Here is a 14,463-nt window from a genome sequence, read left to right as displayed (position 1 = left end):
TATCCCCCTAGGGACCTCCCCCGGGCACAGGCGTGGCTGTCGGGCCTTTTGGATACACTGGGATTGGTGGACTGCTGGCGTTTAAAGCATCCCACTCAGCTGCAGTACACCTTCCATTCGGGTGCCCATGGTAGCCTTTCGCGGCTTGATCATATCCTTGTCCCTGCGGCCTATGCCGGGAGGGTGGGGGAGGTGCGCCATTTGGCGAGGGGCATTTCAGATCACTCCCCGCTCCTGTTGCACTTTGGTGTCTTCCCGAGGGGGGAGGGCAGGGTAGCCCCGATCAACGCTTGGTACCTGCGCGACCCCACTATTCGCGCTGACTTGATTAAATCCTTGCAACGGTATTTTGAGGAGAATGTGGGGTCAGTCCTGTCGGCTATCTCCCTTTGGGAGGCTTTCAAGACAGTGCTGAGAGGGGAGGCCCTCTCCTTTATTTCCCATGCCCGGAGGCGCACACAGGAGGAGGTGACCCGGGTGGAGGCTGAAATTACTGAATTGGAGGGTGATTTGGGGAGTGGGATGACTGACGCTGCGCTACACGTTCTGCACCTTAAGCAGGCGGCCTATAGGGCCCTCGTCACGGAGGCGGCCAGGGGCCTCAGCAGAGAGCAACAGGGGCGATTGTATGATGTGGGTGATAAGGCGGGCAAGTTGATTGCGTGGTTGGATAAGAAGGAGAGAGCGAGTCGTGTAGTCCCGCTGATTGAGAGGGCGGATGGCGTGCGTGTCACTGAGCCGGAAGGCGTTGTTTCTTGCTTCGCGGATTATTTCCGCGAGGTATATTCCCCGGTTTCTACCTGCTCGGAGGAGGATTCCCATGCCCTGCTGCGTGACATCGCGCTCCCCTCCCTTTCTGTGGAGGACAGGGAGTCGTTGGATGCCGCCCCCACCTCGGACGAAATCGCCCTCGCCATCCGCTCGGTCGCTTCTGGCAAGGCCATGGGCCCGAACGGCATTCCTATCGAGTTATACAAGCTGCGACCGGATGTACTGGCACCCCACCTCCGCGCGATGTTTCTTGCGGCCCACTCGCGGGGCTCCCTCCCGCCGGACCAGCGTCTGGCTACCATCGTGGTTATCCACAAGGAGGGGAGGCCTCGAGACCGAGTCACATCCTATCGGCCTATCTCGCTCTTGAATGCGGAGCCTAAAATCCTCGCCAAGGTGCTCGCCAACCGGCTGGTCGGCGTGGTGGGCGACCTGGTCCACCAAGACCAGTCCGGCTTTATTCCCCATCGCAATACGGCTCTTAATCTACGACGCCTGCACGGCGTGCTAGCGCGTGTTCCGTTCGTGCGGGAGCCGGCCATCTTGGCGTCTTTGGACGCCACCATGGCGTTCGACACACTCGAGTGGCCGTACATCTGGGCGATGCTGGCGAAGTTCGGCTTCGGGCCGGGTTTCGTCAGCTGGGTCAAATTGTTGTACTCGGACCCACTTGCGCAGGTGGTGGTGAATGGTCGAGTCTCGGCCCCATTCGTGCTGGGACGGGGCACGCGACAGGGTTGCCCCCTGTCGCCGCTCCTGTTCGCACTGGCCTTGGAACCTCTGGCGGAGTGGCTGCGGTGGCACCCTTCTATCCGAGGTCTCCGTTGGACCCCCGAGTATGAGGACCGCGTGTCTCTCTATGCAGACGACATCCTTTTGTATTTAGCCTCCCCGCGTAAATCACTGATTGTCCTGGTCGATGTTCTGCACTCATTTGGCCGTAATTCAGGCCTTGTCATCAACTGGGCCAAATCCTGTGTCTATGTGCTTTCCGGGGAGGCTCCTGTCCTCCCGCGGGGCTGTCCGATCCAGATTGCCTCGGAGGGATTTCGATACTTGGGTGTCTACATTACGCTTGACCCAGTGGCCCGCTACGAGCGAAATTTGCTTCCCCCCCTCCAGCGTTTGAAGGAGGATGTCGCGCGCTGGAGGCGCTTGCCACTTTCGCCGCTCGGCCGGGCGGCTTTGTTCAAGATGATGTCACTGCCGCGCTTCCTGTACGCTCTCCAGAACACCATGGACCTGGTCCCAGCGCGCTACTTCCGTGAAGTGGAGGGTCTACAGCGCCGCCTGTTCTGGGACGGGAGGCCGCGTATAGCCCTGGCAAAGTTGACGCTCCCGTGGTACGACGGAGGGATTGCCCTCCCGGATATTAAACGGTATTACTGGGCCTCCCAGTTAGCTGCAATTAATCACGGCCTCTATGGGCCCGCCCTAAACCCGGCATTTGAAATGGACAAGGTGCTCCTGCCCGGTGGCGACTACAATCGAGCGCTCTACGCTAGTGTGCCCGATTCCCGCTTGACGGGACCCACGCGTGTTATGGTGCGAGTATGACACGCGGCTAGTGCAGCTATGGGCTGGAAGGACCGTTTGACCCGGGCGTCACCGCTGTATGCGTCCGAGAGGTTGGGCTCTCTGTGGACCTCAAAGGGCTTTGCGCAGTGGGACACTATAGGCATCAGTACAGTGGGGGATCTCTGGACGAGGGGAGGATTTAAAACATTTGAGACGTTGCAGGCAGAGTTTCAGCTGCGGGGCAGTGAATACTTTCGGTACCTGCAGGTCCGTCACGCACTGGGCTCCGTCTTCCCAGACGTGGCCTCCATCCCGGAGTCCTCCCCCCTGGAGGATCGAGTGCTAGATGGCCATGTTCCGGACAGCACGATCTCCCTCATTTACAAGAAATTGATAAATGATCGCTCGGGCTTACTGACTGGCCTCCGCGAGGCCTGGGTTGCCGATGGGCTGGAGTTGGACGACGAGGACTGGATTTCCGCGGTGGCCTCTCCGAAGGAGGTGGCCATCCCGGCTCGCCTTCGTTTCGTCCAGCTTAAGATACTCCACCGGGTGTACATGACGGGGCCAAGGCTTCTGCGTATGGGCTATGCCGAGGACGGACTGTGTAAGCGTGGATGTGGTGCCTCAGCGACCTTTCTACACATTTTGTGGGAATGCCCGAGGGTGGAGCGATTCTGGCGTGGTGTGCATGAGGTCCTGCGAGCGGTTACGCATGTCGCGCTGTTGCCTGAAGCGAGGAGATGTCTGCTGAATGTGTGGGAACCGACCAATTACTCAGTTCCGCAGACGCGATGGGTGACTCTGGGCTATATGGTGGCTAAGCGGGACGTTGCACAGCTGTGGGGATCCCAGAGGTCCCCGGCGGTATCGGCCTGGAAAGAACACATGGATTGGTGCATGTTCCGAGAAAAGGTGGTGTATGTGGCGCGGGGTAAGCCTGGTGCATGGGTGAAGATATGGGGCCCCTGGAACGCCTTCCGCGGGGATATCTGCGAGCCGCCGTTGTTGCCTCCCGCCTCACCAGCTCCATCCCCTTAGTTTTCTCCCTTCCCTAGCTCCAAGCATAGTGTTCCCCCAGTCCTGGACTTGTTTCCCTTCCCCTCTTGGGGGTTTTCAGTGGATGGTTTGGGGTCCCCCATTTGAGGAGCACGTGCTGTCACTCTCGATCGTGGGTTGCCTTGCGGGTGTGTGTTTACTTATGTTGTTGTGTTGTAGAAAATGAAACCGTATTGCGGGCTCTGAGCCATATGGCCTGCGTTGTTGATACCTCCTGCCTTAGTGTCTATGCAAAGCTAAGTGCCTCATTGTATGTTTCTCATTTGTTATCGTCACTTTAGCGGCCGGCCGGAAGGTTGTAGGCCCATACCTGTATATATTTGAGATTGCAATAAACGGTTTCAAAAAAAAAAAAAAAAAAAAAAAAAAAAGAACTCAAGTGACTCCTCTTAAACCCCAGAATTAACTTTAAACTGTCACACAGAAAACTCACTGTAGCCCTATGAACTATCATATCATGCCACTATGCTTTCCTGAACACGTGGCTTGTGAGTTCTCAGTAACAAATTATCTTAGGTCTGGAAACTTCCAAATAAAGGATCATGCAAACTTAAGGACAATGCTGCAATTTTTCTGTGACTTTTACCTGCAATGCTCTTTTATCTCAGCACACCACCCAACCTCCTGGCTATTTGCAAATTTATACAAAACACTCCTCTATAAAATGTTCTCTAAAAACTGTAAATGCCATTTACTACAGCTTTGTTTGCAAATTATTATGACTCTTTCTCTCTGCCATCCTTACTCTCTCTCTTTTCTTACCTATTCCTTTTCTTTAATTGCAATGCTGCTTGTAATTGCCCTGCAGCCTCCTGGATTGTACAGCCATATAAGATAAGTTATGAGACATGCCAAAGCATGAGGTCCACACTCTAGGACATCAAACAGAACAAGCATCTCATTCTGTGACATAACACAGATATCGTTAATGACAGCATACAATTGCAAAATACACCCCCACTGAGATAGTGTAGGCTTTAAGAATTACTTACCGTTAATCTTCACTATTCTCAGTCTTACTCTTCCTCATCACAGTCATTACGATCCCTCCAGTAGTGGATTGGGCCTTATGCCCATGATGGAGCAGGTAGTGCAACATTTTGTATACCTCCTCTATTTTTGCATGAAAATACTAACTATATAATCTATTAATTATAATATTATTAAACAAGTGTTGCATGAATACTAATCGACATTATTAATACTAAACTACACATGGGATTTGCTAATTGCATGGCTACTCTTATAACTAAAATCTGTACGCATATTAACAATAGTATATGTGGTAATAGAATATTGCATGATATATGTTGCTTTGTGATGTTTGCGTTCCTGATGGGATCGAAAAGGTGAATATAATGGCTTTAAATGTCGCTATATGCTAGATAAATACAAGCACATAGGGGGATTAGCAAGGGGTTAACATTAGAATCACCATTTCTATGAATTAGTTATTCTTTTGTGTTTGTTTCGCTTAAGTTGGCATTTGGGCCTAAATCAAAGATGGCCGCTGACACCACACGACGAAGAGGCCACAGTCTCATGAGGCGTGGAGTGAGCTGCGCATGTGCAAGAAATCTCCTAAACCTCGTAGCGACCTTTGCACAGACTGTCCCTGGTCAAGGATGGCAAATGGGACTTTCGTCAAAAAAGGGGAACAATCAACCTTACAGTAAACCGGAACAATCCGACACTTGGGCTAACAAGTGACATCACCCCTCGAACTGTACAGAAAATCTGGGAATAAGAATCAGACGATCCCAACCACCCAATACCGTTCTTTGCCTAAAAATTGTATCATGTTAACCTGGCTTTTATTATAAAAATGAGGGGTGGGTTAGAAAAAGAGGTTGGTTCGTTCGTTCATTGGGTTCGTGACGCTTTTCCTGATGGTTCAGATGCTGCCCGATTGTTTGATGACTGCAAACTTTTCCAAAATCTACGGGCTATGATAGATGCTTGCACGGCTTCTGGTCCTTTGATAAATTGGGACTGTAGCGTGCTGAGCAGCGGACTTTGAGCTTTGGCCTGCTTTTCGGACAATTTACGACAAATTTTGGTTATGCAGAGCCAATGAATTAGAGGACTTCAACTAGCCAGATTAGGTAAATATGATGTTCTGCGATTTATTTAAATTGATCTAAAACCCTAAATTTTGACGAGACAAATGCAAATAATAATCATTATGAAAGTTTAGATAAACAAATATTGATTAACAAGAAATATGAGTTTGTGGTTTCATTGAGGGAAATAAGGATTCTGAGTCTTAAATTGTGTTTTAGCTGGTTCTAAATCACCATCAACCAATCCAACTAAAATGGTCCATTGACCAGGTGGGTGGAGTGCCTTGATGTTTGAGACTAGGGATCAATAGGCGAAGGAGGGTGGAGTGCCTTGATGTTTGAGACTAGGGATCAATAGGCGAAGGATATTAATGTATATTTTGTAAAATAACTTTTCTCTCCCTATAGGTTATATAAGGTATTTTCCCCACATGTCCAGCGCTTGAATTACTCATCCCTCCTGTGTGTGCAGACTTGTGAGAGAGACGTATGAGTGCTGGTGTTATGGGCCCCACCAATGACTGCGTGAGTGAGTGAGCTAGTGTGACGTTGGGTCTGAGACGCAGGGAGGGTATCGGTAAATGTTGTTTCCCATTACCAGTCTTGCGCTGGATCACCCACATGTCGAGTACATGACTACACGGACACATGGAGTATGGTACTGTAACTGGCCCAGGGCACGTATGCCCGGCCCCCCTCATTAGCAGGGTCACCTGACCGGTGACCCCTGTGATGGGTGGGTGTGCAGTGTAAGTTAACAGCAGGCGGAACACTAGAACGTGTCCAGCAGGACACTACATCCCTCCCAAACTTTAATGAAAAAGAAACAAACAAAAAGTCCAACCTATGAAGAAAGCCAAACAACAATACACAGCACCAATGAGTCTCTTCAGGCCATCTGCTGGGAGGTGCTGGAGCTCTGGACCACCCAGTCAGGAAGCTTTGGTCCGCCTCAGGGATGAAGTTCAGATCGACCTGGTCTTGTGGTGTCTATTTACAAAATTCAAAATAGTGGCGCATCTGGAGCGGTGGTGGAGTCCACTTTGGAGATCTCAGTGGATGAGGGCTTTCTTTGGAGGCGAGGATGCTTTCCAGTTCCCGATAGCCGAGCAGCTTCTGACTTGCCTCTCCCGCCTGGACTCCCTTCTCACTAAAGTCTCCTGGAGGGCCTTCCTGCCGGGGCTGCCATGGGACCGTGTGGACTGTACGGGCATTGTGTAGGCCATGCAAAGCGGTCACTGAGGAACTGCTAACAGGACCACAGCCAAATCGCTCATGTAGCCGCAAAGGGTGGTGTCTCGGTCTGTGCGCTCGTACCGTCAGGACTCGGGTTCTATGCCTTCCTCAGATGGTCTTTGGGGTGACCAGTCTCCATCTGCGTCCTCCTCGCTTCCCGGTGCCTGCCGTGGAGCTGCTGCCGGCACATCTCTTCAATTCAGATTCCCCTCTCACAGGTATTCCGTTGAGGCCCTTGCCCCGGGATTGCCACATGACCACGTGGGCTGTGTGGACTTTCGTAGGCCGAGCTGAGGGGTCGCTGCAGAACTCCCAACAGGGCCACGGCCTAGCCTCATGTCACATCAAGGATGGGTAGTCCAATGGTCAGGTATGCTCTTCTTCGGCAGGCTTCAGGTTTAAAGGGGCATACAGAAGGTTTCTGGGTGGCTAGCCTCCCACGGCGCTAGGAGTGCCTCATGGACCTCCGGGTGTCTTGAGTGTTTGGATCCACTCTGGTGGTGCGCTGCTCCTTCGATGTTCTTGGTGATGATGCACCTAGATGATGAATATGATTATATTTGTTACATTTGGGCAAACAGGCGGCGATCTCTTGCTGTAGGTGACTTCGTGGAGTGAGGAGGACTGGAAGGACTTTGTGGCCACTTACGGTTATCTTCTGGCATGTACACTTATTAGACATGATGCCATCGATGCCAAGCAGCCGGTGACCGGTGAGTGGACGGTCGCACTGTGAAACGTGGGGCCTGGACACAGATCGCGCTTGCTAGCGGCTTACGGTTGGCCCTCCCACGAAGCTGTCTCCAGTGACGTCTCTGCACCCCGGTGGCTTGCTTGTGCTGATGAACACCTTCTCCACAGCTGGTATTAGTCCTCTGTCCTGTCACTCTTCTCCTTTTCAATCTTGCGTGCCTGTGGTATTTGTTTGCACTATGGCGTTTTGCCACTCTCCTTTCCTCCTTGGTGGAGTGGAGTCCTGCCACGCTCTTCTCCTCCTTCCGACCAGGTTCCTCGCGTGGATGTGGTATCCTGTCACATGTTTGCACCACAAGGACATCTCGCTGGTCGTGTCCAATTCTTGGGATGGTCTTTACTTTGCTGCTGACCTGTCGCAGGTCTGTCCTGTTGGTAGGACGTGATTCTTCTCCTTGAGGCCCTCTTGCAGGCCCCTTCCCCTTCTCAGGGGTTGTAGCGGTGCTCCTCTGCCAGGATGGCAGATTGCCTCTTTGCTCGAGGGCGTCGTGCTTGCGCCTCGAGCCGGCACTCTTGTGGCGCCTGCTCCTGCTTCCATGCAGGCATGCTTGGCGGGGTCAGTCACTTTGTGTGACGTACTCCTTCCTTACTGTACAAATGTGGCGTCTGGCCAGATGTCGCCTGAGCACATGTTGCAGTGGCAGCTAACCACCTGGAGCGTGCAGCTCTCCTCTTGCCTGTCTTGGGCCGCCGGCGACTCCGTCTTGAGGCAGTGTGAGGGAGGACACTGTGCGGGTTTTTGGCCCACTGTGGGGCTTCACTGGTGCTGGTGCGGTGGAAATGTAGAGGATCTCCCAGCTGCCTTCAGCATTGCTTCTTCTCTGTGGAGAGGTACCTCTCTTCTGGGCGCTTGGAGTGCCCACTCACCACTGAGGGTGAGTGCCGCAGTTTCCTCACTTGAGGTGGCATCAAACAGGCACTAGGGGTTGTGAGCTCAGCGCACGTTCCCCTTGCACCTTCATGGGCTTGGCTGCTTTACGGTCATTTGCCTTCACTGCACCTTGCTTGGCACTTGAGGCTTCTCTTGGCTGGGGCAGCTCTGGGCTTCTTGGCAGTGTCCTTGGGTGCTCTGCCCCGAATACTGAATGTGTTGGGGCAGCTGTGAGCGTCTTGTGGCTTCTTGCGGGGGTATCGGTCTCTACCCCCTTCGACCTGCAACTGATGGGCAGCAAACGTGGGACTTGTGGTGCTCCTCGGCTAGTTTCTCTTCCCTTGTTTAGGCATCATTAGGGTACTGTCCTGGTGCCTGTTAATTAGGGACATAGACTCTGGATGGCCGCATGTGCCTTTCCTCTGATTCTGCAGTTGCTGGCAGTGTGTTTCCCACAGTGGAGTCCCGCTTACTGTCTCTCTTGAGTGATTGTTAAAAAAAGAAGATAGGGGCCCCGTACCACAAAAGGGGTGGAGCACCAAGTAGACAAAAGTCAAAAAGAAAATTCCCCTTTTGGCACAAAAGAGCTTCTATCCACACATTCACAACTATACCCAATCTGTCACCAGGATAAGACACCAAAGATAATCCCCAGTCGGGTTTTCATATGAAAAATTCAATGTATTTTATTAAAAATATAATCATATGGCTTCACACAATCAAAAATTCATAGGACACAAAATTAAAACAGTTAAAAACTTTAAAAAAGTATACAATATGATGAATGTACAAACAAAACACTGCAAAGGGAGACACAGTTAGAAAAAATGTTTTCTTATCTACAGGAGTAGGGAAACATATGATCAAGATCAGCTATTTTCCTAGTTGATTATCTCAACGTTCAGTAATTCGGAAAACAGATGTCAATACAATCTATAATCTCCCTCCTAGATTTGCGTCGACGCGTTTCGGTGGAAATCAGAAGATAAACGACCCCCTTCTTCAGGACAAATATTCTATTCTCCCATGAAGTCAATGTACAATCTAAATCAGATAACAGAATATGCATATTAAAAACTTTTCCAACATTTTTTTATTCTATTCACAATTATAAGTTCCAATTAAAACCACACCCTATTCAATCATTAAACTATACACAGAAATCTTTAAGGTACAGCGTTGATTCCTACCATTAAACATAACACATACATAAGAATACTTTTAATAACAAGGTGTTTTTCTCCTGGTGATTTCACTCAAACTCATTCATTAACACTACAACCAGATCAAATTATATCATACATTCATACTACTCTTGTGATGTCACATTAATTCTAATATCATCAATTTTTGTACCTTATGTATGGGACGTAGTAGAGTGATGGATACTCAAGGGATCCTTGCCTCCTCGTATCACCTCACCAATGTCACTCAATGGAGTCACACCAAGATAGATTGACCCATCAGTCTAAAGGAATTGAGACACTTATATTTTAGCTGGAATCTATAATCTCTAGCATTTAGACATTCTAGAGCACCTAAGATTACCTGTCATCCTGTGCTCTTATGGTCACTAGGTTCAGGTATTGGTGATAAAATAATCTAGAAAAGAACAAAGTTCATGATACATATTATTCTACTATTCAATTGGATCCTTTATATTAGGTCTTAAAGATCTCGGAATTAATCATGCACTGGATTTACCTTTAATGGTTCAGTAAATTAATAATTTCTTATTCTTTTTTCAGAGACGTGGTATTGGGGAGACTCTTTTCTTCCCTCAGATATTTCAGCACGATCATCAGATTCTTTAGTGCTGGAAAAACATGAGTATCAGATCCCGTGAATCTGTCATCAACTTCTATAAACAGTCACTGCATTAATCCTGCTCCCTAACGAGAACACTATCCCAAACGAACCCCTACATTAAATCGCCTATGTGCCGAACTGAAAACCCAACTCTATCATATTTTTTCAGTGAGCGATATATTTCCTCTAAGAACAATAGGGCCCTAGATGGTAACTATCAGTCCTCCCCAGTTCCATAATCTAATGAATTTCTAATTACAATCTAAAAAGCGACTTCCCACCGAGCGCGACGATTGCAGACCTACAGTCTTCGTTCTGCTCACCTCTTTAAACGCGTGTATACGTCGTGTACAGTCTCCGGGTCCCAACGTCTCGACGAATTGCACCGAACAGATTTGCCTTATATACTACATTTCAACGAGGCCGGCTCGATTAACTACTCCCAGCTGTTTTATGATTTCTACAACGCAAACGGACCGCTACCAGTGTGGCGGCCATATTTGACTGTCCTGGCCATAGCCACAGGCAGGAGACAAAAAGCGACCCACGTTTTTACGGCTAATATCATGACTAGTATACAGAAGGAGCCCAGCCTACTCTGAGGGTCAAACGGGAACTGTGGCGGCCATCTTAGAGTACCAGTAAGATCGCCTGAACACGGTATCACTCCCGAGTAGATAACCCTACCGGCATCAACACCACCAGGGAAACAAGTTATTTTATTCATTCGACGTAGCAGAATGTCTTTAGACTACAATTTAGTTCCTTATAGTGAGACCTAACATAATTACGAAAGTTTTTTCTTAAAAATGATCTCTCTTGAAAACTCGTTAAATTAATCTGTAGTTCAAAAACATGGCGTTTCTGGTGTGCTGGTAACATCGAGAAAGGCACTTCCGCCGAAATGCGTCTGTTGCTGGTCATTTGGTCACGTAAATAAATTCTGTTGAAAACGCCTCCGCGAGTGCGACAATTTCCTTTGAACGATAATAGAAGGAGTGGAGCAGAATATTGTTGCGGAATCTACAGCCGCAAAGTCAGCACCTGCCTGGGAGTGCTCCGCTTTTGTGTGGAAAGAGGAGCGCGTATATATATACATATATTATCTACTGGCGGTCGCCAGTAGATAGTTATAGTTAGGACCGTGTTTCCATAGGAATTCCGCAACATTCTATTTGGAATAACTTTGGCGCCGGTTGACGAATCCTCGCAAAATTTTCAAAATAGGTGGGGCGCTCCACTCCGCTCCTACCCTGAAAGTCTCGGGGGGATTCGTCAAGCGGGGGCTGAGAAAAAAGAGGGGTCCCAAAACGCGTTTTCCCCATGCATTTTCCCATAGGGCCTTTAGTCCGAACTACAGCCCGAACGGCTGAACAGAATTACTTGAAATTTGGCAGAGAGGTAGTCCTCAGGTCAGAGATGTGCCTTTTGCAGGTCTGGTGTAAATCTGTTCAGTAGGTCCTGAGAAAATAGCATTTAAATCAATATATATATCTGTAAGCGCGCTCCGTGCGCTTACGGTAAGCTTACCGTACGCGTACGGTGCCGTGCGCGAGCTCAATTCATATTGGTGGTTACATGACTGTAAACATTCGAATCGGTCGAAATCAGAAAGTGTCGGCCGCCATTTTCTGTCTCTCGCACTGAAAAACAAAGGTGGATAACGTGAAAAGGGGGCAACGGAGAGAGTTGCAGACCCCCTAGCGTTTGTCAGGGGGTCCACGAAGGACCAAAAAGTACGAAAAATACATTTAATAATTTTTAAAAAAAATCGCGGAGTGCGCGTACGGTAAGCTTACCGTACGCGCACGGCAAAAAAAAATAAAAAGAAATAAAAAAGAAATAACAATCACATTTATTAAATAAATTGAAGGACCTGCAAGGCAAAAAAAAAAATTGTTACTGTGTAAAAAAAGGCGAGGTGCGCACGGTATGAACTGCGCAACGTGGACGCCATCAGTGATGTCATCAGTGATGTCATTTGAGATGTCATCAGTGATGTCATGAGTGATGTCACTGACCATGTCATGAGTGATGTAATATGTGACGTCATCAGCAGTGGATTGCGGGCGCGCGAGTTATAGTTAGCTGAACTAACTATAACGGGGGAATTTCATTGTTTTTTTACGAGCGAAATGTCCAGCTAACTATAACGTGTGTGAAACCTCTGGTTTTTTCAGTGAATTTGCAAGGTTTTTTAAATGCTAATTCCTAACTATAACGTGTGTGAAACCTATGGTTTTTTCAGTGAATATATATAAAATCAGGTACGGACCACAACGTGCTTGGTTGCTTTAAAGTGCGTTTATTGCAGAATAATCAGCATAGATTAGATAAGGCAAGTGCCCAGCATGACGCGTTTTGACAGTTTAGACACTGTCTTGATCACATGACGTGCTGTGGGCATCTGAGGGCAATAAATAGTGACGACATAGTAAAAAAAAGGTGCAAAGAGCCCGCCCCTCATTTGTCATAGAACTAAAAGACATATTCAGCAACAGAGGTACCATACCATCAGATAAATGTGGTAATCTATATTGGTTAATATAATATAAAATACCTGAATAGTTTAACATGGATACAAATGGTATTATACCATTAAATGACTCTCTAGCATAATTAAACACATTGATAAAATAATGCAATGTAAACCCAGTGGTCAAAAAATGCACAAAAAGTCTATTTTCAAGTAACAAATATCCATGTTTAAACATATCACCAATACAGTATTAAACCATGTCTAATAAATAGTTCAGAGGGTGAGAAAAAGTGCATACATGAAGTGATAGAGTTGAAGTGCAAAAATAAACTGATTTCGTCATCTATAACCAGTTATTAAAAAGCATAACTGGTAATAAGCCAATGAGTTGACCGATTGATGCTTCAATATTTTAGCCAGATATATAAAGTGCAAGTGCATCATAAACTAGCAATAATGTGCAAAATACGCTCAGATTGATATTAGCTTAAAAATATCAAATCCAAGCTTTATACAACTGTAAACATGCTGGAGAAATAAAGTTCCAATACGTTGTTGTAAGCTTGTTGTTCAGGAAACACTAACATTAGGAAAAAGTTTGAATACGGTACTAGGATCCCTGAGATAACAGATAAAATCTATAAAAGGACCATTAAAACACCAGGTAAAACCACGTAACGACCAAGTAAAACCCAAAGGTAAAACCAGGTAAAAACACGTATGAAACCAGGTATAAAAAATGGAACCCCTTAATAGGATAAAATCTGTCATTTGGCCTACCAGAGTGATATTTAAAGTTCAAACAGAGTCACCATGCCTAATCGCGTACAAAATGTTGTGTAGGTCCTCTCCCGTATTAAGACCGTTAGGCATCTTGGTATCGAGCAATAAAATGTAATGTGACTCCAATTGTCTCAGTTTGTTCTCTCTATTACCGCCTCTGAGTGATTTGGGTACAGAATCAATCACAAAGTAACTCAGGTCTTTAAGATTGTTGTTGTGCACATGTTTGAAATGTCGAGCGACCGGATAGCTAGGATCCGAGTTCACTATAACCCGCAGATGTTGCAAAATTCGGTTAAAGACTTGCAGTTTGGTGCTACCAACGTATTTTAACTTGCAGGAACATTCTAAAATATAGACTACAAAATCCGTTCTGCATGTTAATAACCCCTTGATCTTAGTAGGTCTACTTTCAAATGCTGTAGTGAACTCAGTACTATTGATCCCAAATTTGCAAGCTCGACAGGAGCTGCACTTGTAAAAACCAGTTCTCTTGGACGACTAATTTGAAGCAGCAATAACCTCAGGGCTAGTTTTAACCAGTGCATCCCTCATAGAGGGTGCACGTCTGAGGGTTAAGGAGGGTAAATATGGCAATAACTGTGACAGAGTTAAATCAGTCTTAACAATAGGCCAATTTTTGTAAATAATCCCCCTGAATTGCTTATCTTGATGGCTGTAAGTAGTGATTAATCTTATTGCACCACTGGGCCTAGACATGTCTGTGGTAGATTCTTGGGTAATAGAGCTAGTATCTGATTTAGCGGTGTTCAAACATTCTTCTCTGGTGTGGCTATTTGCTTTATTCATAACAAATCTCAGATCCCTATCATTGTATCCTCAAGCTTTAAATCTTATAGATGCTTCAGTTTGACATATTTCAAGATCATGTTCTGAATTACACATTCTCCTTATCCTTAAAAATTCCCCATAAGGGATACTTTTGATAAGGTGATTGGGGTGAGAACTGATAGCATGAAGTACCGCATTACCTGCGGTACTCTTTCTGTGGAGTTTAGTGCAAATGGTATCATTCCTAATATATAACTCAACATCCAGAAATTGTACACTTTCCTTGCTAACATGAGCAGTAAAATTCAAGTTCAATTCATTCTTATTGA

The 14,463-nt window shown here is 47.1% G+C and overlaps 1 protein-coding gene across 2 annotated transcripts in view; it reads right to left on the bottom strand.

Moving 5' to 3' along the window:
* Nucleotides 1–14,463, bottom strand: part of LOC146811999 (uncharacterized) — a 364,821-nt gene that overhangs the window by 333,438 nt on the left and 16,920 nt on the right. The window contains exons 2-4 of one of the 2 annotated variants that reach the window (XM_085614550.1): nucleotides 9,976–10,087; nucleotides 9,820–9,873; nucleotides 9,628–9,739 (exon numbers count right to left, since the gene is read on the bottom strand). The exons of the other annotated variant lie outside the window; for it this stretch is intronic. The gene's annotated coding sequence lies outside the window, so the exon portion shown is untranslated. The remainder of the gene's footprint in view (nucleotides 1–9,627; nucleotides 9,740–9,819; nucleotides 9,874–9,975; nucleotides 10,088–14,463) is intronic. 2 annotated transcript variants of the gene reach the window in all.

This window comes from Triturus cristatus, chromosome 7, assembly GCF_964204655.1.
Source record: "Triturus cristatus chromosome 7, aTriCri1.1, whole genome shotgun sequence".
NCBI classification, from domain to species: Eukaryota; Metazoa; Chordata; class Amphibia; order Caudata; family Salamandridae; genus Triturus; species Triturus cristatus.
This window is presented reverse-complemented; position numbering and strand designations above follow the sequence as displayed.